At 42.8% G+C, this 23387-nt stretch overlaps 1 long non-coding RNA gene across 1 annotated transcript in view; it reads right to left on the reverse strand.

Moving 5' to 3' along the window:
- Nucleotides 1–389: 389 nt before the first annotated feature.
- Nucleotides 390–23387, reverse strand: part of LOC140237279 (uncharacterized) — a 96187-nt gene continuing 73189 nt past the window's right edge. The window contains exon 3 of the long non-coding RNA XR_011901825.1: nucleotides 390–502. This is a non-coding gene — a long non-coding RNA (uncharacterized lncRNA). The remainder of the gene's footprint in view (nucleotides 503–23387) is intronic.

Here is a 23387-nt window from a genome sequence, read left to right on the forward strand (position 1 = left end):
TAAATAGATAAACAAATAACGCCAACATTGCGAAAGAATGCCTGAACACACAGATTGAGAAATACCCTGAACCAGGAAGTGATCACTTGGGAAAATTTTGCACAAAGAGATTTGTTTGGGGAGGAGGTATGAAATTGTTATCAGGAATAATTCATTGGGTGATTTCAAAGTCGTTTGTTCTTTTTTCTTTCACTGGGCTCTTACGATCAATATACCTACAACTTTTCAACAATCAAACAAATAATGAAAAAAAAATTAAACAGAATTGGGGGAAATAATGAAATACGGAAAACAGCTAGGTTGGGGAGGGGACTTTTTTTTTTCTTTGGTAGTTCTTTTCACTATTTTCGCTGAATTTTCTCAGGATTTTTTTTTCTCTCTCTCTTTTGTTTACCTTCTTGGCATCATGATCATTAGAGTTAGGTGAGCCTGCTTCTTGGTTGGCTAAGGCGTTAGTAGAGGTTCCATTGGGCGTAGATGCCATCAGCTCGTCTGAACCACGCTGTACATGTAGGATGGGAGATCAACAGGCAACCAACCAGAAGAAGGATGAAACGAGAGACAAAAAGAAAAGAGAAAAACACAACGCACCAGTGAGAAGAAGAGAAGTATTTTAAAAAGTAGGAAGACAGCTAAGAACTTAAAACGAGAAAAAAAAAAAAAACTTTCCACATGCAGCGGAAATTCTAAAAAAAAAGTCAAAATTATGAGATAGAAAGATATATATATCAAACATGCCCAAATATAGATGTGTTGTTGATTTTTTTTTTTTGCGAAAAGTAATTAAAAAAAAGGTACAAGTGCCCCAGTTCATCAAAGCATCACGCGTGTGATTTGTCAGTAATGCAACATAAAAGAAGGTGTCAAAATTATGCAAATCATGTCAGAATATTTGTAAAAAAGGGAAATGCAAAAAAAAAAATCACTGATTGGAATGTATGAATTATGTGATCAAGGATGGAAGGGTGGAGAGAATTTGTTATCATACATACAAAAAGAGAATGGCACACTTCTCCCCTACATGGAGCAATGGAATGATCAAGCAGTGCACAGAGCAAAGGAGTCAGGACTTGCCAACTATGACAATAGGGGTAGTCATAGTCAATAGAGTCAGAGGGAAGGACACAAATATACAACAGTCAACACATTTCCTTACTGCCCGGTGCAGAAGAATCCTCACTTTTTTCTTTTTTCTTTTTTTTTTTTTTTTTGGCTCGTTTGTGTTTTTGCTTCATTTCACAAACTTTGTGGTACTTCTCTTCCGATACTAGGTTTCCTGTGGAGTGAAGAACATGTCATGACTGCACAGTGCTCATTACTCAGCAAAGATAAAACACACAAAAGCATTGATTTAAGCTGTGAGAAAGCCAGACGTAAAAATCACTATGCCGCTTATTACACTCTCAGCCACAATGTAACATACAATAGAGGCATTTTTGACAGTAGATTACAGGAAAATGTTCTATCAAAGCAAAGTGCATCGCACCAAACCATCATCATCAAGTATACACAGCAAAATGTACATTATGTAGATTAAGTTACTACTCAGTTACATCTCCAACACTGTCGTATATCATCATCATCATCTCCAACACTGTCGTATATCATCATCATCATCATCATCATCATCATCATCATCATCATCACCATCATCACCATCATCATCATCATCCTTATCAACATCATCATCACCATCATCACCATCATCACCATCATCACCATCATCTCCATCAACATCATCATCACTTTTGCCATTCTCATTGTTTTTATCAATGCTCCATTCATCATCACCCAATCTGTCTTTATTGTGAGCATCTCAGCCATCATCTTCATCTTCAGTCCCAACAATTTGGGAGAGTCATCACCGTCATTATCATAACATGGCATATGAATTCAAATATCGGTAGGAATTTCAGCGCCATGTTGGCGATACAAGAAATTACAACCTCTTACGCTAACCACATCTTTCCCTCCCTGCACCGGTTGCCATGGAAATATGCCTTCAGCATAGCCATCTTGGTTGGAGGGGATTTGCGCGAATCGCACACAACAGCAACGAGTTTTGGGTGTTTCTACACAAACCCGCCGCCTACGCCAGCCTGGTGCATCCCATGCAAGGTCTATGGGACTTGCCTCAAAAATGGTAGGCTACGTGATAAAGTCACAGCAGATTTAAAGGGGATAGTCACCTATGACTAACCACTCCATAGAGAATGCTACCCTGGCATGAGTTGGTCATTTCTTAGTTTTGATTTTGATTTTGATTTTGATCTTTTTTTTTTGTGGGGGGGGGGGGGGGGAGGGATGATGATACCCTGACCAGTGACATTAAAGTGCTTGTAAATTGAGCAGGTCAGGGGGATTTGGCTAAATTTAATTTCTTCCTAAATCATTAGAACGTTGTTGCTCATACAACTCGTGAACAAGGAACACACACTGTATCAGTCATTATGAGAGGACGCACGGCATTGATTTTACACGCTCTATGCCTATATCTCATTCCTCTTGTCTGACAAAATTCAACACTTTGCCCTTTACATCGCAGGACACTGAATCTACACACCCACTCTCCGAGATTTGTACATTTGCAGGTACTTTTGCCAGTATCTGATTTCGCCATGGAAACGAGAGGAACCTCCTCTCGCTCACACCGCTAGGGAGATGGGTTAGTAAAGTGTTATGGGGCACTCTGATTTGTACAGATTTTTTTTTTTTTTTTTTGGTTCTCTTTTCCAATGGTCCATTAGGGTAACAGACTAAACTGTGAGCACGAAGACAAAATGCTCTGGCGGTGGAATACTATCATGGGATGGGACTGTGCCATTTGGGTGAGGAGGCTGCCGTTTCGGTGGCTCCTGGACGCACGATCACTCGCTCCTACCGACTGCGTTCCCCCGCACATTTTTTGCTCCAACTCGGCTGGAGGCGACACACTGACCTACATTTTCACGACCATAATAAGTCATTCCCACGGTGCACAGGACGGCTTCACCGATTATTCGGCCCAAGGCGCCCATAAATGAGCCTGAGCCAGTTGGTTTTCACATCAATATCATGTTGGAAATGTCCTTTACTCCCCGGATGGCAATTGTGGAGGGAAGCTTTATCTCCATGCTGTTTTGTTATCATGTGGTTTGAATGTAATCATTTCCACTTTTCTTGTAAGCAAATATCATCACTACATACATCTGTCATGCATGTGCTGCAGGTACTATTCATGAAAATTCTGTGGTAGCAAAATTTCTGAAGAGGAAATGCATTTGAATGGAAACTATTTGGGTTGCTACCCGGAATTCACTGAAACATATCAAAGTATATATCTTGGAGGCAGCATAGGCAAGTGTTTACACTGTACTGCTGCTCTCCACAGAAATACAATATCAGTATAAGACAACAATGTTCCCTTCCCACGATTTTTTCACTGATGTTGTTCAAGCTCCCCCCAGCTAATAGAAATCCAGACCCTCAAGCTGTGGGGACATACACTCTAAATATACGAGGTTCTTTCCCAAAGGTGGAATGCCTCGCGGCGAGACTCGACATCACTCACTTCTCAACGCTACACACACCAATCTCTCACTACCGACGACGATCTACGGCTGATGTGAACATCTCAAGAGACAGCCCGAGTAAATACCACCCGTGGCTGCTGCTGCCGTACACACTGTCGTGCGTATCCAGACCCCAACTACAACAGCACAACCCCCACTCTCAACAGACTGGCATCGACAAAAACATCCATCCAACCGCATTAGCATTTTCTATCCATCTCTACTTTGTCTGACGGGAAAAGAATTGCCTTTGGTTTCTGGGATTCAGAGTCAGGTTGTATAACCTGCACAGAGTTATTCACAGCTGTGCAGTTTTTCAGCAATGATCTTCATGACCTCACATTCAGTTTAAGATCTTAAATCCTACACTTTTGAAAAAACAAAACAAAACAAAAAATAGTCAAAGAAAAAAAAAACTGTAATTGATTACTGAATTCCTGAAACTTCAATCATCACAAACCCTGAGCCCTTAAAGTCAATACTGATGAAAGAAGCACCCCCCAGCTCTGATTCCTCGGCCCCCAGAACGCCGCTGACGCCCCAAACGAGCTCGTCTCCCCTGTCACAGAATTTTGTTTTGTCAATCTGACATCTTAAACCGTAACAGGTTTCTCCCCAGCAAACCCCCAATCCCAATGAGCTGAGCTGTACTCATCTGCTGCAAAGAACACATATCTCCCCCTTCCCCACACCCCCAATCCATGCCCCACCAACCACTACGATGCTAGTTTGTTTTTGGTTTTTTTTTTTTTTCTTAAGCCATGCTCTATACCCAGATTCCAAGGATCGGGATTTATAAAACATCAGACTGGCTCAAGGCTCAGCAAGGTGTTCGTTCACATTCCTACACTCAACTTCACGCAGGAGTGTGCTGATGCACTATCAAACAAAATGTCAACATCAAGAAAGTGCCACTTGTATAACATGAAGCTCCGATTGGAGCATTAATTCTCACTTCGCTATTCAACAGTATGAGAGAGTGTCACAAAGAATTCAGAGTTAATTAAAAAATTCCACCTCCCACAAAAGGGTAAGTGCATAATTTCACCTACTCCAAGAAATCCACAGTACTCCCAATTGCATTCCAAACAAATCGATATATGAATCTTTTGAAACTCTTGTGATCACCATCGTGATTTGCCCGAGAAAGGATCGTCTGAGCTTGAAGTTGAGAAGGAAACTGGAGATATTTCATTCCGCACCCATATACCAGTGCATAATCAAACAAGCAGCAAGACATTGTAACCCACTGTGTGATATAAATGAGGGATAGAGACACAGGTAGGGCATGTCAATATTTCATTGTTGGCTGTATGTACATGAATATCTGGTTTCAAATTGGACAAGTCTTTTTGCGGGGGAACATCTGTTGAGCCATGTCTTGGTGGCAGACAAACTCATTTCAACTGTCTATGCCGCATGCACATCAGATTCAGTTTCAGCCGGGGTCTACCACACACCTAGCCTCGATTCAGTATCGCACTTATCAAATTTTGTCGCCATGGCAACAGAGCCTTCAATTCATCGCCACCGACTGACATGGTACTCTGCCAAATGAGTACAGATTTCTGGTCACTCTTGTGCACGATCATCGCTCGATAAAAGGTGCCCCAACAAGCTCAACATCGGTTTCAGAGTGGACATCGCAGGAATCTGACACAGGCAGGGTCTAGATGGGGAGACTAGTAACCCCAAGTCTCGTACTCCTGCAATTTTAATTAACCACATTCGATGCTTACATAACAGTTGGTCATCTTGCGAACTGGGGCCAAGCTATGGGGGTAACAAATCATCTTCACCGATCTGTAAGAGCCCCTCTCACTCTCTCACGTAGCCAAGCACACTACAGAGAGCACACGAGGCAGAAATGCATCTCAATAAAAGAAAATCCCAAAATCCCCACGACGACATACCTGCCATATCACTATTCTTAGACACATATACCTGTGCATTTCTCCATCCCAACGCTGTGATATAGGGAGATTTATAAATAGAAAGCTGCATCTACCAGAAGGGGAAAAAAATCTAAATCATTCTCCGTTCTTCGAGAGCCTTGACCAGGCGGACTTCTGACTGACATTCTCAGTAATTAGATTGCAAACCTCTTCGGCAATCACATTCCACGCCTTCACGATATATGCATTCACTGCTGCTACAGACATCTCATTGCGACTGAACCCATCAAAGCACTCATCGTGAACCATCGTTCTCCCAAAATGAGGAAAAATTCTTCTTTTTCCTTTTTTCCCCCCCAAAGAGTTATTAACTCTTTGTGTGCTATGTGTGCACACCAGCCTCACTCGATGGCTTGCCAGCTTTGCATATTTTGCTCTGATGTACAACTGTGCATAGACCAATAGATAGATCACAACATTCTTAAGTATACTGAAAGCGAAACAGTGCAATAGATTTTTCATGAAATTTACAGAGCGTAGCTTGCAATTTTCTCCATAGTACAACTTTGCGGTAGTGCATTTCTATCATAAACGCTTTGATAAAAGAATTTAAAATGATTTTTTAAAAACAGAATGTTTTCCAGAAGTGCTCTTGTGTTGCAATCTCAGAATAATGTGGCTCACAGTGTGTTTATACACTGTGGCACATATAGTGTTAAAACAGACAAAAACATGCAATACATAACCAAGCCAAGAGCTAAGGGAAAATCAAGTAACATCTAAAGACCCTACACAGAATATGAATCCAGTTATTGAGATGACCATGCATGATTAAGTGTACATCTACGGAAATCTGAAAAATTATTACACAATAAATAGTCCAATTCTTCACGAGATTCCCTGAAAATAAGCACTCATATGCAAACAAACTGACCCCCAGGATTACAAAAGCATAGCTGCGAAGTCCTGACAACAGTACTGATATCTGTAGCATGATGACGTCCTACTACACCATGAATCTTACACAACCATTCTGGTACCTGTGGGTACAGAGTCTGGAAGTACAGCCAAGAAGAGAAATTCCCCCTGTATTAACGACTGGAAGCTCAGTTTCTGGGGAGCATGGTTTCCATTCAATTCATCCATTCATATCCATCTCTGTCACTTCCTGGGCATATCATGCATTCAAACATACAATAAACATAGATACTAAAGCTATTCAGAGTCTACAAACTAGATAGAAGCTGCCCCTCTCCCCCCACCCCCCCCCCAACACACAATGCCATTCACTTTGATACAAAATGCAGAAAAGAAACTTTGTGTAACATGTTATTCTTGTACATCACATGACTCAAACTCGAAAGAGGAAGCCCCCACAATAAATTCTTTTTTTTGACTCCTATAAAGATATCATTTGTGAGCCGGACTGGGATAATCCACAAGTCGCACGGTGCAACCTGTCGGAATTCCTCCGAGGTGATGCGCACAGTGAGACAGTCCCCAAGTCATGGGGCCTGGCACAGTGGGACTAGCGAGTTCTACACGAGGCCTGTATCCTTGGGCCCATTCAAATTTCGCCCCACCACAGAATTGTTGCCATAATAGAGGCGCCACGCTCCCAAGCACACAAAGGCAGACCTACCTGCACGGAGTACAGAGCTCCATTTAATCCCGATGACCTTACCAAACAAAGGTTATTGGGGAGAGGGGGAGAGAGAGAGAGAGAGAAAGGACTCACATAAATACTTGCAATAACAGATGACGCAGTTTCTAATCTCCTTTTAATTCTCCGCTCCTCAATGAAATTAGTCTTAAATCATTCCTTTTTCTCACTGCTTTGACCGACTACAATATTTCGTGTCTTTACTTGAATTAACAAAAGAGCCAGTGCCCTATCAAGGGCCGTGTGTTTACTTCTTCTGCACTGAACGGCAGCAACAAGCTTGATCAAAATTACGCGCAGAGGTCTTTCTTGCTATAACCTTCTTCCCTTCAGAGGCCTTTGAGCGCCCCATACAATAACATATCTCAAAGGGGGAAAAAGTACACAACCAGGCTGATATGAACACACACTGACATATTGTCACATTCAATTTCCAACCTGACAATGGTTATTGGTCCACATTGCTTCCGCGATTTTTTTTCGTATCCATCTCTAATGCAGAATCACGTATGCGTATCTCGCTATCAGCGAGTGGACAAGATAACCACTTTAACATCGTATCTAAACTTGGAGAGAGAAAAAAAAAAACGGTGAGGGATATATTTCAACATTTTCAAGTAGCTTTTGGCTAACCAGAGAGGAAGCAGAGGGGTTGTTTAGAGGCTGAATTAGCACACTCTTGTCAAATAAATGGTATTCTTACAGATCTAAGATATGTTCAGGATGATTCAACTTCCCAACAATTGCATACAGTGCGTTTTTTCTACATTTAAGTTTAACTCCCTAGAAATAATAGTCATTAGCTCTCCATTCTGACAACAGGACATTGGCTCATTTAGAGGCACTCCAGAAGAAGAAAAAAAAATGGGTACTTTAACATATTATCAAAATGTATAATGCATTTCCAAATTCTTGAATCAGTGTTCATGATAAGCACAGAGTTGTTTGGATTCGAGGAGGAAAAGAGCAAGGGACGTGTATGATTTTACCAGCATTAAGGGCAAGTGGAATGGACAACTGAAATATTGACACCAAACGACCTTTTCAGTCACCAACTGACTGCAGTGTACTTTGGACCGGTTTGCATTTCATTATATTACACACACTTGGTTTCAATGCATTGCTTAGAGGCATGCTTTCACATGTTATCACGCATCATTTTGAGGTAAAAATTTAGGAGAAAAGGTTAAAACAAGGGATGTCCTTCTCTTACGTGATCAGTGAAAATCATCACACTCTGATCATTTGAATGCAAGTTCTGAAGAAGATATATTTCAACAATTACACGCAAGAAATGACCATAATCAAATTCCAACGATTATATGTTCTTCATGAAAATCAATAAAAATAGATATAACCACTCTAGTCCACATGCCTACAGTTTGAAAGAAATTATATGATTATGTATGAAATGGAAAAATACATTTATTGCATTTTGCCATTGCATTGGATTCTTGTCTCTTCCTTTCCTCAACTTAGTCTGTGGGAGTAAACTAATGTATATTCTGGGATACACATTCCAAAGAGAAATTAAAAAAAAAATGACATCTCAGCCTGAGAGAGAGGCTAAGCCTTGGCATCCTCACATGATCGGCAAGCAATCCACTAATGGCAGGTGTCTGTGCGACTGTCAGACAGCTACTTCCATTGGTGCCTCCTGTGATGGGTCAGTGTATATACACTCATCTTCGTGGCCTGAAGCACCCCCCATCAGCAACCATGGGGGGTATATGTGCACCCCTTCCCGCTCTTAGTACATTCATAAAGGGGGTAAAACATTGAGCGAAGGGGGTACATGCACTTGCTGATGGCCAGCAATACTTAAAAGGACTCAAACACACTGAAGAAGGTAAAGAAGGGGACAGACAGTTCTTCTTAGCTTCCACAATCTTCGGTCAAAATTTTAGGACAACTTTGGAAGGGTGATAGAGAAACATATAGGCCTATGGACTAGTTAACTCGTTCAGGTTTGGAAAGAAAATTGGGATATGATGAGTGGCTACATGATACAAGTCTGCTGCTTAAAAAATGACCAAGCTGCAATATGGTTTCAGAATTACAGCTCTTTGCTTGTTGCAAACACATTCCCTCCCTTGCTGCCCAATGACCAGTGATATCATATTTGTTGTGAGTGACACTTTTCTCTGTCTTTCTTTTTTGAGCATTTTTTCATCAGGATCTGCTGCATCACTACCCTATGCTGCCATCGTTCACCTTCAACAATAAGCACTGTACTTGGTACACAGCAAGTCATTCTGCATACAGGAAATCTAAACAGAAAAACCTGAGGCCACTGTTATTCATGAAGAAAATCTCCCCCATAAGGCATTGTAAAGCAAGACCACAGCTCATTAGAATTCACCATATACAGTTACTCTGGCCATTTTAACATCAGCTTAACCATTTTGACCTTATTCTCCTCTGCTACTAAACAATCACCTTGAAGCCAATAAGAATACTCTCTAAAAAGGCACACACACACACACATACACACACATGCAGCTGGGGCACTTTTAGCAGGATACAGCTTTCATTGGCTGAAACTCTCCCTCAAATCTCCACATCCACACAATAGAAACGGAGTGAGCTCTCACAAGTGAGAAGATTTGCCCAACGGATTCTCGCTGTTTACTGGGGCGCACTGATCACATAGGGAACATTCAAACTGTGGCAGCGGTAACAAACATAGCAGACCCCCTAAAAAACAAATCCCCCTTACAGTCTTACGCAACAAGAGCAAACAATATATGCTAAAAGCAGAGATGATGCCTAACACCAAACCTCTTCCCCCACCCCTTCCCTTCTCCTCCCCCCCCCTCCCCCCCCCACCCCCTCCCCCCCCCCCCTCCCTTCATCCCTTCCCTCTGTTTGGTTTTGGTCTTTCTGATTTTGTTTTTGTGCTATGCACAATGTCTCTGCCTTCGTCGTTTGTGTGTGCCAGAAAAGGGCACTGATAATGTGTACCGGGCGAGTTTCATTAGTTAATGGGTTGACAAACATTTGTGCACCAGGTATCGGTAGAGGAGAGAGTGTCATCGGTTGGGCTGCGGCCCTGCAGCAAATTGCTTCGGATCGCTGCCCGCGATATCTATTAATTGACTTGCTCTGTACTTGCGCGAGATGAAGCCCGTTTGATTGGCCAACAATGAGGGAGACCTGGTGATCAGCTCCCTCCGCATCCAAATCATGGTAATTTGGTTCGGAGGAAGAAGAGTTATATGATGGAGATGGAAAGAGACAGTAATAGATGAAGAGAAGAGAGTTCGCTCATATAGCGATAAAAAGATATATAAATACAGGAGAGAGAAAAATTGATGGAAATATGCATAAAGGAGATAGGAAGTGATGAAGAGAAATATCGTTAATGGAGAGAGACAACAATGATGAGAGATATATACAGGAGAGAAGTCAATCGAGCAGGACATATGTAAAGTAGAAAGAAAACAATGAAGAGAAATATATGTAATGGAGAGAGAAAACATGAAGAGAGGTATATGATTCCAGGAGAAAGAAAACAATGAGGAGAAATATATGCCATGGTAACAGATGGACAGAGATGGACACTGGATGGGAAGGTTGATCCACAACACAAGATGAAGTCGATGAACAGAAAGAAAGAAGAGAGCAGAGAAACAGACGGAGCATGGACAGAGAGGAAGATAGAACACATCTAAAGAAGATTGAGAGATAGAAGGAATACATGAACATTGTAGGCATCCCTCCAAAGAGCCACACAAAAGGGAACACTGGATTGAGGCAGAAAACATGAAAGAACAGAGACTGAACAGGGAGATGGACATATATGATGCGGCAGGTGCTGATGATGACTGACGCAGATATGACGGTGGGAAAAACTAAAGAAACGAAAGGATGAACGACAGGTGGAAATGAAGAGAAAAATAGCCGGTGATGAATGCAAAGTCAAGCACGCAACAAGAGATGTATAAAGGGGGGAAGGACTGTAAATACTGCCGACACTCGGTACCGAGTAAGATGGGTTACAGAAGGGAAAAGGGTTAAGTCGTGGGGAAGGGGGGATGGGATGGACAGGAAGTACTGAGGTACTGTGGGAATGAAGATGAATGGGGATGCAAACTGAGTGGGGCCTGAGAGATGAGTGCCCAGAGAGATACAAGGCAGGTCAATGGGAAAGCAGGTGCAGGCAAGGAGGGAAGGAGGGGGGGGGGGGGGGGACCCGTGCACAGCGACAATTAGGGTGACAGAGGGCTCCAGAATGGGTACTTCCTTCTCCCGCATGCTTTCAGGTCATTCCAAATGACACGAAATGGATTGCATCCAGGAGTGGGTATGTCAGTCCGAGAATGGGCAGAAATCAAGACGAACCGAAGGCAGACTGGGTACACTATGTACGATTTTATGAGACAGTCTACAGTAGTTTCTTTTCTGTTTTTGCATTCTTGTTGCTTTTTTCCATCAACCATCAACACAACATGTCATCACCTGTCGATTTGTGGGGGTGGGGGGGGGGCAGAGTAACCTTCAAAACTGAAAAATTAGCCAAAAAAGGTCAGATGATGTGATCAATATGCAGGCAAACAGAGCTACAAGTACATGTATGAGGCTGGCCGAGAGCACATTTGTGTGGGTATACTAGTACCAGGTCAGTTGACAATTAGAAAGAGGCCAATAGACCCAACAGTTGACAAAATATACTGACACTGACACAGTGGCACACTAAGCATGACTATGCTACCAATACTAAACAGTTATCATACTCCTCTTCCCCCCCCCCCCCCCAACCACCACTACCGATCCTATTCAGCAACTCATCTCATTGAGGCTTCTGGACTCGTAACAGGATGCACAATCCCCCAATTTTCATAGGTTTCATTTCAGCCACAAATGCCTCCCTTTACCCACCCCCCCCCCCTCCCTTTTTCCCAAATGACCATTATCATTGTACACACCACAGCCACTCAGAATTTAAATCTAACTGTTGCTTCATGCATTATCGCTGGACTGGGAGTAACTGTGCCCCGTTTATTCCGAAGTCAATTTCTAATCAACCGGCAAACAAATAGGGGCACTTATGAATTTTTAACCATCGCCGTCCATTTTGTAATTAAGCACCCCCTCTCTGTTCTATTCTCCCCCTCGCTGCAGCAGCGGCTCTGCTCCTAATTAGTTCCCATCATTCTGCAGTTTCATATCGGTCTGGCCACTTTTTTTTTGAATGGCTGCGATATTGATCTGCTACAGCTGCATAACATCATAATTGGATGCATGTACTTAACGGTACACTGATTCCAGTGGCAGCCATTTTTCCCCCTCACCCTTTCCAGAGCTGTACAATTCCGGCGTGCTGCCGCTGTGCTTCTCTGTTTTAGTTTTTCGATGTGTTGGCACGGCTCATACGGCTAATGTCATCCACTTTGAGTCCACTTAGCATTTGGTGGAAAGAATTCACTTTTCGCTCAAATGTGTTTTCATTTTCAGATCCGACGACCAGCCGTAACGTCAACCAATCGCGCATGCAGAAGCTAGCATATCGACAATGGATGTGGGTTTTGTGTGACAGATCTCTACCCACTTGTTGCAGGTATTCCATCCTCCCCCTCCCACAACCTCGGGGTGGATCATTTTTACCACAGTCTCAAAATATGATCATTCCACTGCCACAAACTATCACACTGCAGTCAGCATGAATCAGATTTAAAACGCCATCAGCCAACATCGATACACAACTCAATGACGCTGGAAAACCAAAATGCACCACCAAACTTGGCAGGGATAGTCGCACACTCGAAAGCCAGACTTCTCCAGACCCTTACAGGCCACTTGGCATCTTCCTGGCTATTCACTTCCTTTCAACAAATGAAAGAATCAGTCCAAAGTGAAATGAACTGTACAAGAAATAATGCAACACTTGAAACACACACAGAGAATGCTCTTGAAGCAGTCAACACAGCAAACAAGAGTGCCAGTATCCCCTTAATGTAAATTCCATAAAGACTAGAGTAGACAAGATTTATTTCCTACAAGACAAATTCTACAAAAGTGAAAGTTGTAATATCAATCAATAGGTGAAGACACTCCAAAAAGGTTGGGGGGGGGGAGGGGGGAGAAGAGTATTTTAATAACTTGATATACATATGCCTGCCATGGCTTGGGGAGGGGAACTAAATAAAATATGTTGTATTCTAAAGGAGAGCTGGTCCCAAGCACAAAATAATCAGTCCCAATCAAATGCAATTTCATTAATACTAGTTACTACCATGCAATTCCTCTTTCACGTTCCTGTCCTGCAACACCCCAAAAGGCATCAACAACACACGCTGCACAATCCATTTCTGAATGAGCACTTTTCAAATCCTGCCTGTACCTTCCATTACGTGAGCGACATTACAACACCTCCCTAGGGAAAAACGAAACAAAAACGAAAACAAAAAAAAACTTGGTGCTGGCTTTACTGAGCCAGGCAGTAGCATTTTGCTTGTAGTCATGGCAAGGCGACACTCTCCCGATCCCTCTCCATCAATTTTTCTTCTTCCCTTTCCATTTCGACCTTTAGCTCATTAAAATTTCAGAGCCCCACAGTTCAGTTTGATTAGCTTCCTAGCGTAGCGCGGCTGAAACTAACTTTAATTTTGTTTGTGACGCCACCACTGGAGGAGGGGGGGGGGGGGGGGGGAAAGAGACACAAAAACGTGCCGGATGGTGTGGGATCATCTATTCATGGCACTCGCTGATTAATTGACTTTCTATGCCAGCGATCTCCGCACCAAGCAGCCTATGCAGCATTGACCTGTAGCTTACATAACTGCCTCATACCAAAGCGTTGGGCACCCTTACGTATGAGTATTACCCCCAAAGTCACCTGTCCCAAACAGCTGGAATAGATTTTATCTACGCAAGAGACAGTGAAAAGACAGCACAAGACGTGAAAAAGCTTGAAAACAAATGGAAAGACAAATAATCCCCTGCCCTCCTATTCCCCTCCACGGATTTTCAATGCAATTTTCTATTTGTCACGATGGCAGGCACATGTTTTGGTATGCATAAAAGCACTTTCGGGATGGTGTCGGCACTTTCTGCACAATAGTTTTTCTCTTCTGTCTTTTTTTTTTTTTTTTTCGCAGGAAGCAGGCTCCCGAGCCTTCTCGGCGAAAGGCATCCATCTCAATGTAGAGAAATGAGGCATGATTTATTCAGTGTATGGAGTAGTGAGCGCATGAGGGCGTATATTTTCCGAAACCATGAGCTGATACATGGCGCTAATGGAGTTCTATGACACAAATGATGAATTGTACGATACGGAAAGGTTGCAGCGTCCAGCACACTATGAGCATACGGTAATAAACATTATGGGGTTTACCAGTCTTTCATGCAAAACATGAACATTGTTGATGAGATACACTTTCTACAACAGCTACATGTATAGTATATGTTACACACACTTACACTCTCAGCTCATACCCCATCCTTTCCTCCCCCCCCCCCCCCCACCACCAAAAAAAAAAAAAAAAAAGAAAAAGAAAGAAAAAGTCACAGGATGACCTATCATGCAATGTGAATAGCTATGCCTATGGTGGCTTATTCTACTATGAGATTCACATTTTGATGAAGAGCTGATTTACAGGTGGGGGATTCACAGGTGGGGGATAGAAAAGGCTACATGTGGTCTACCAATGTACTATGTGTGGTATCATGTGACCGTATGGTATATTGTGTATGTATGAAATGAGGAGGAAAGTACATTATTATGGACTGACTGTGGAAGAGTTATGGGTTAAAGGATGGGAGGATGGGAGTTGGAATGCATGGCTACATCTAGTTCTACTCCCAGTACATGCACTGAAACAAACTTCTTGTGTTCTGAAAACAAGAAGAAATAAAAAAAGACAGGGAGAAAGTCATACTGTCCCTTGCTATTTCACACACAATGGGTAGCTTTACACAATTATCACCCCTGCGCTGATGGAGATTCACAATGTGGTGGGGAATACTAGTCATGCACTGGAAATCTAATACCGCTGGAAAAGATCTATTTAGGGGGAAATGGTTGGGTAAGTACAGTCAATGGAGTCTGGCCACTACACGACGTCGTCAATTCATAGAGCTCAGCCTTACGCTGTGCTGACCCAACGACACTCAGAATGCACGCATGGGGGTAAAGACTTGACTGCACACGGCTACATACAACATTTTTTTCTCTGCCAACCGCTCGTCGTCGAGAGGGGCAGGGGTAAAGACTCACCAGGGTGCGCTTGCGAGATGAGAAACCGGCGATGGGGAGGCTGAGCTGGGGGTTGGGGATGATGGGAACAGTGAGAGGGACGGTGACGGGTACGGTTCCGGTATGTCCAAGAGTTAGCGGGTGGGGAACCATAGACATAGGGGTGGCGGCTTGCAATGCAGCAGCACTGGCAAAGTCCATGGTGGTGTCTCAAGCCGCGATGCTCCGGAGTCTTGTGATCCAAGCCGGAGAGGGGAGAGACGAGAGGGACAGCGGCGAGGAGCAGGGAGAAGAGAAGAATAGGGCAGGCGCAGTGACGACAAAACCAGGTAGACAATGGGTGCTAGCACCTCAAGGACGGCTCACTGTAATCTGTCTCCCAAACACCTGCACCTCTGAATAGGCAGGGGCACGGGATAATGTGTGCCGACACTAGCCCTTGCGTCAACGCCAGCGCCACTTTCCACACACTTTCCAAATATGCTCCGTAGTAGAGAGAGAGAGAGGGAGCGAGGGAGGGAGAGAGCGAGAGAGAGAGGAGGGGCCTATCCAGAAAATTTACTCTCTTGCGCCCCCTGTCTTGTGCCTATATACACGAGTCTTCAGATTCCGCCGATGACCGTTCACTCAGAGGACGTGGTCTGATGAGTAGGTCAGAATGTAGTAGCCAATGATGACCAACAGTAAAAAAAAAGGAAGAAAATCAATGAGCAATGAGTCTGGCAACACTTTATCCAGCCACTCAAAATCACTCTGCTCTCTCTGACTGCGGCCTACGAGGTTAGCGCACGTCGTTCGATCTCCAGCTTGAAAAAATCCCAATTAATAAAGCAGTCATCTAGACTCACTCGACCTCAATGACACAGTGATTGGGCCCAGGGCAGGTTATAAGTGTCGTACGGAGCAAACAATTAAATCAATCCCTTCGGTTGCTGCTAACACACGATACTCCCTTGTTTATGCGTCGAGTCTTGCGAGACCGAGAGTTTGGGGGGGAGTGAGGACATTCAGAGACTCACGTATACATGTGAAATCGCGGTAGTCGGAGATTCTCCCGCCTGCTAGATTTTCTCATAAGACGGGCGCCCGAGTGTGACATGCTCGCAGTGCGGAACCAAAGCAAGGCTTTGCGGCTACGCTGGCTGCTGTGATGCCAGCCCCACAACAATATCCAGCACCACCTGCTAACGTTTGGCCTGCACGGCTCGGAAACACTGCTTTCAGTCTTGCACAGCGAGAAAACTGCTCACACAACCCCAGCGCAGGAGCAATAATAGGCAGGCTTTTGTGCAGGGAGGAAAAACTACTACTGGGCTGCGACTCACAACTAGGCAAACACATCCCTCTTTTCCTTTTTCATAGCGCCCAGACCAGGGCCTATTGTTCGCCTTCTTACTTGGCTTCACACGCCACAATACAAGCATTGCAACTCGGCCATTATCCGAACATAAATCAATTTCTGCAGGATTTTCCCATTCTACAGTCTAGTCACAGTTCTCACATAGACAGCCTCCCCCCCCCCCTTTCATTCCCAGAATCGTACTACACTCCCACCCTCGCTAACCCCTACCACAATCACCAGTATGAGGCTCCCAGTACAATCAGCGTGGAGAGATCACACTCAAATATTAGCACTCCTGCTACCGGGTCAACACAGCTAGCCAGTCTGGAAACTTTCCACCACATATTTCCCCCATGGTTGATATTTTCAGAGAAAATATTTGCGTTTCGCTTTAGTTTACATCACAGACAGAGTTTCACCTATCTCTCCTTTTTTTCCTCTTGTTCCCTAACCTCCCCCCCCCCTCCATCAACTCATCCTACAACACACTCCTAGCCAATTTAATTCTGCAGCGAAAACAACTTGCTATGATGAGTATTTCCTCTTGTGTATATGAAATGCAATTAATGCCACCCAAGATCACTCTGACACGTCAAAAAAGAAACAGTCTAATGGCTGATGGTAGTTAGTTACACAGAAGAGGGCCTGGATACAAAACTATAAAATGAATAACCCTTTTGCCTCATTCAGCATCTAAAGAAGATGTAATGTGAGATATTGTTTACATATATCTATCTCTCTCTCTCTCTGTAATGTATATATTTCAAGGTGTGTGAGAAGGATAGGAAAAGCAATAGAAGAATAAGATAATTCGAAAGGTATTAAGACATGCAGATAATATTTCTAGCTTGGTAAAGGTACAGAGATAAACACACACACACACATTGCTGGGTGTGAGTGTATGTGTGTGTATGTGTGCGTGTGTGTGTGTGTGTTTTGCCCTTTATATAAAAAAAAAAAAAATGATGATGTACAGGAATTGATGATCATGTTATGGATAATTCATTCTCCATGATTCATTCACTGCAACATTTTTAAGAAACCAACCATGCGGCCAAAAACGACTTGCGAACCGTGACATAATTTAATACAGCATCACAAAGAGATACATATGAAAGAAATGCCTTAAACATGGAAAGAAAAAAAGAATCAACACATAGTGTCAAAATCAACAGCTAACACACTAATGGTAAGAAGAAAAAAATCCTGTAATTGTGAGATTATCAGGGGGTGTACAGGAATTAACAATGGAACACTTTGAATCGTGAATCTATAACATGAGTCATACTGCAATCAACCTGTTGGGCATAGTGTGACATTTTTGTGGGTGAAATGCCTGCTAACTTCCTAATCTCACTGCCACACAAATTGGCATGAAAGTCAGAACATGAGTGGGAGAAAAGAAAAGGGGGTGCCTAGGGTGGGGGAGGTAGGGGAGGGGATGGGAGGGGAGGGGAGGAAAGGGGAGGGGGAAAGGGAGGGGAGGAAACGAGGGTAGGAGAGATGAAGGTTGCATAATGTTGTTGACTGGGATGAGGACATACTATCTGTAATTTTCACCAATACTTCTCTGATTTGATCCAGATGGCTGTTTACATAGATAAATCAACAGCCAATCGCATGACTGGCAAACCTGGGCTTACTTCTCGAAATAAAAAATAATGATTATGCCAGAAACCTCCTCATTTCGGCCAACCTGTTAATCCCCTAAAGTCCCCCTGGGGGCCCTCCAACCGTGAGCCATCGCTGACCAGGAATAGAGTCTTTGCTTTCCCTTCCCCCACGAAACTGGGGCAGGCGGATGCTATCCGCCATGGAATCCATGCCATGGCAAATTTAGTCGGCAGGATTAATGGCTACGATCCCACCATAATTCCGATCGGAGGGATTCCCGTAAAGCAAAACTCAATTACCCACAACGTGAGGGGGAGCAATTCATCATTTTTTACTTTATACCTCTACACAGTCAAGATTTATTGGCATTTCTGTATCGATAAATCATCCCGTATCAATTCCCCAGCAACATGAAAAGGCCACGCTACACGGAAGATTTCAAAAATTCACTAGCTATGGCTACTGAATGAGCTACTCACCACCACATGAACACAAACACATATAAACACACACACACACCTATCGAACAACAACGGCATAAAATTCACGCATCTGAAAACCAAACATTGCAGTTTCAAATCTCTAGCCCAAGCGCGGCAGGTGTGGCACGCCATTGTGACTCGCCATGCTTCCGCTGGTTATTTCCTGAAATGGTGCGAGAGCATCGCAGAAAGCATACGCAGATATACAAACCAAATAACACGATCCCTTTTCAACTACTTGAAGTCTATTTCATGGTCATTAGATTTTGCTCTGACAAAAAGGGGGGGGGGGGAGTAGAAATGTGGAAAAAGGCAGGGTAGATGGATATGGGAGAGAGAGAGAGAGAGAGAGAGAAGCTTCTATACCGTACAATGATTTTCCCAGAAGCAAATTATTGGTAACTGTAAATCAATCTTGAGAAAAAAATAAAGACAGATACAAAGGTAAACAGAGTACTTTGCGAGGTAAAGTACAAGAGATGGGTTACCATGCACATAGAAAAACAAACTACAGCGCATTTCCGTCCCTCGAATTGTGAAAATGTTCGTATTGTCCCATTCTCACATGCACACATTCACACACACACACAGACACACACACACACACAAACACACACACACTGACACAAGCAGTTCTAACTGAAAAACGGATCAATATTTCACTGAAGCATCACACCAAGATCATTAAAAGAAAACATCACTAACTGATCAGTGATTACAGAACAGCTTCAAAGGAACAAGAGTGAGGTGATGTTCATATTAAATAAAGTTTCATTTTCTGAATCAGATAATTTTCTCTAGTTGGGTAAATGGTAAAAGCCAGGGTGAACTGAATTTCTTTTCAGCAGAATTTCATCATTCACACACATTTTACTATAAATACATTTGCATAGGTGGCTAGATTGTCCACCACTCAAAATGTTCATTTTCCCGAATTCATTTTCTTCCTGCAACATCTCTGGCCAGTGGAACAGTCACGACACAGAACTGTTTATGTTATCCTAAAGTCAACATTCAGTGTTGGGCAGTAATACTTTTAAACACTAAGCGTGCAAGATTATCTCCAATTCCACTGATGATCGCAGCCAGATCATGGCAAGAAATGCTGGAAAGAAAGAAAATTGGCCACACGGAGTCAAGTCGCGCTTGAAATGCAATGCATAAATTCTTCATGAAATGTCAATGTACGATCTACGGGAACATGGTCTGTGACAGGCTGGCCATCGTGCAGCTTGCGATCTATTCTCCCGCAAATGAAATGTGGCATAGTAATAAAGGGGCATTACTTGTCAATCTCAAATGTTCTAAACTCAGCAGGTGGTGACGTGCTCACCAAGAAGAAACATACACACATAGTTTCATCAAAGCTCATGCAACAGTTTGCCCTTCTCCTTTCCCAACAAGAGAGGGCAGTTTGTCATTTTCCAACCCACAATTTTTTAAAACTCTAACTATATACCCCTATACATATACACATATAAAGACTTAAAAAGGGAAGGGCCGATTTATCCATGTTCACCACCTTGAGATATTTGAGATTGAAGCTGATGAAAAACAAAGGGGAAAAAAATGTGATAATCTTTATAACATCCTGAATAACATTTCTTGCTATGCAGCTAGTGCAGTTTATTGAAAAGAGTTGATTTTTCTCTATCATGTGATGAGGACCTTACTTTGGGAAAAAAAAAAAAAACTCTGAAAATGGCATTTATCTGTTTTCGCATTCAAGTCACTTCAAACCAGTGGTATACCAATATCATTCTTCTATACTTTTGACATTACATACAAGTGTTGAACAATGTGAATCCATGTTTATTTTGGCAAAAGATGTTCTAACCAGGAAATGAGTAACACCAATGTCATATTTCCATTGATCTATACTCTGGGGCCCTATTGAACACTAATGAAGCATGTAATGTCTGAAATCAAAAGCATTAGATTCCGTATTTGTTGGAAGTCAAGCCACAGTAGAATTCGATATTCCATTTAACGAAGAACTTCAGAAGACCTCAGGAGACTACAACTATCATAAAATGTGCATATATTAGAGATTAACAGGCCACATACAGAAATAATTCTCTTTGGTTGGAGTCATATCTTTCCTCATTCCATTACTTGTCAAATATGACGGACATGACTAATAACAAAGCCTATATGGCACATTATAGTTTTATTCAATGTCCAATGAAATACAGACTTCTCATTCAAATGATTGATAACAATATCATTTTACCAGGTATATGGCTATCAGAATGCAAAAAAAAAAAGAAGAAAAAAATTATATGGGACGAGGTAGGACCCACTTAAAATTCACACATTTTCAATATCTATACTGGAAATATACATCATACTGTCACTAAACTGTGCACACCAGATTATCAATGCTCGGATGGAACTTCCTCTTCAGAGAGACGGGGCTCTGAAATTCCTGCCGACCGCGATAAAATATTCACAATTTCGGGGGGGGGGGGGCCCATCGAGCAGAGCTACCCCACTCAACCGCACGCAGCTCTATTTATATCCCTCAGCGCAATAGGAGAAGGCCAGATATTTATACATATAAATTGCGAAAAGTACACTCCACCTCTTGGGAGATACGCCTCATCCCACTCCGAAATTGTTTTTGTGTCCACTCGGCGGCATCGCATCCCACGATTGCAGGGATCCCCCCCCCCCTCCCGTTCCCATGGCGACCCACAATTCAATCACATTTATTCCACTTCTACCTTAGATGCAAATGGGATGTATGCATTCATGAATTTATTATTATTCTTTTTTTTGTGAGTAAAAGAGGAGGGAAAAAAAAAAACATGATTTTTCAATCTTACGGAAAGGATTGCTTCAAGCAATACCTGGGACTCGCCGGTGTTAATGTTACATTTGTGACGGATGCGCAATTACCAGAAGCATTCTCCACACCAGATGGATTGATTTTGAAAGTGATTCTTGCGTCACACGGTGGAGCTGCCGCTGTCCAATTTTGAAATGAGCAGGGGTGACACTCAGACCATTTTCATCATTATCTGGGGAGCAATTCATTTCAAAAATCCATTTGACATTTGGTGCCTTTCTTTCGTTTTTTTTCTCATCTTCGCGGCATGCAGAGATATGTAGTCAATTGGAGCTGATTCCATAACATCATCCTGGAATGTAGAGAAAGAGATTCCAGGTGAAATGGTCTAAAAGAAAAGAGAGCATATTTCTACATTTTGGTGGCTTGACGTCATCGATATTACAATACTCTGGAATTCTCCAATCCCTGTTGATGGCAAAAGCGTCCAAAAGTTCTCAAATGGTCGCAGAAAAAGAAAACAAAAACTCGCAGAGTATTCGCCTCCTTATTGGAGCACTTGGGAGAAAATACAGTCAAACCTGTCTCTAGCGGCCACCCAAGGGAGACGAAAAAAGTGGCCGTAATAGTCAGATGGCCATTATAGACAGGTTCTTTAACATGCTTTTTCTCTCAGAGGGAATTGCTTTTAGTGGTCTTATATGGCAGTTGGCCGCTGTCGACAGGTGGTTGCTAAGACAGGTTTGACTGTACTTGTACAACATCAAGTGAGGAAAATACTTTGAGAGAAATCTGTCTCATCATGATCATAATTGTTACAACTATCAGCAACTTTCATGAACGTGCGCCGCTCTTATTTCGAACATTGATTCAAGAAACGCTATTATGGTACACTTTCCCACTTTTAAGATTGCAACCACTTTTGCATGGAAGTTGGTACTTACCTAAATCTCAGCACTGATATATTTTCTTTCTTTCCTTTTACACTCCAAAGAACAATACTTTCAACACAAAACTGATTTCTTTCCTTCTTTTTTTTTTCTTTCTTTCTTCAAACTTTAAAGAACAATTGTGTCAGGCTGGGAGTGAGACTAAATATCCAGAGCGTTCCCGCCAAACGCCAAGAAGCCCTACTTGAGACTCAAGTTCTGAAGGGGAACACACAGAAACTCTTGTTCACTCCTATTCATCGCTTCTCTTTCCCCCTCCCCATTGTCTCACTATCCCCTCCTTCTATTCAAATCGCTGAACATGGCGCACCCTCAGACGCTCAAGAGAGAAGATAAAAGCTTCAGCACTGTCCCATCTTTCCCCCCTCATCTCTTCCTCAGCCACCCCCACTCCACCCCTGCCTACGCCCCCCCCCCCCCCCCACCTTTCTCTTCCCTTCCTTCTTGTAGTGTAAATTTCACTAGTGCCGCTTGCAAACAGATCAATACTGGCTGTCGTTGTAACAATGGGATGAGGGGGGCTTGGGACGTTTCGTCATTTCTCAAAATGTGTTTTCTACTCTCGCTGTCCGTTTTTCTCTCTTCACATATTCATTACAAGGTAGGCACACATAGTCTTCGCATTCAGACTCGGAGCTCTTCATTGTTGTTGTTTGGGTTTGCCCTTACAAGAATGCATGACGGAGCGTACATAAACTGTATGCAGGACTATGCATGGCGACTGCTCTGTATGCAAGGTGGACTGCTGTTCATGCAAGAGGTAAATATTTTCTTGGCAGAATTTTGCAAGTAGTGTAGTTTTCTAAGTTTGCTTTCTTACGAGAAGCAGCTTCTCATGGTTTCTTCTCTTTTCTCTTCTTTTTGTGGCTTTTTTATTAAGGGGAAGGACTTAAGATGAGCCT

This window comes from Diadema setosum, chromosome 13 (genome assembly GCF_964275005.1).
Source record: "Diadema setosum chromosome 13, eeDiaSeto1, whole genome shotgun sequence".
Classification (NCBI taxonomy): domain Eukaryota; kingdom Metazoa; phylum Echinodermata; class Echinoidea; order Diadematoida; family Diadematidae; genus Diadema; species Diadema setosum.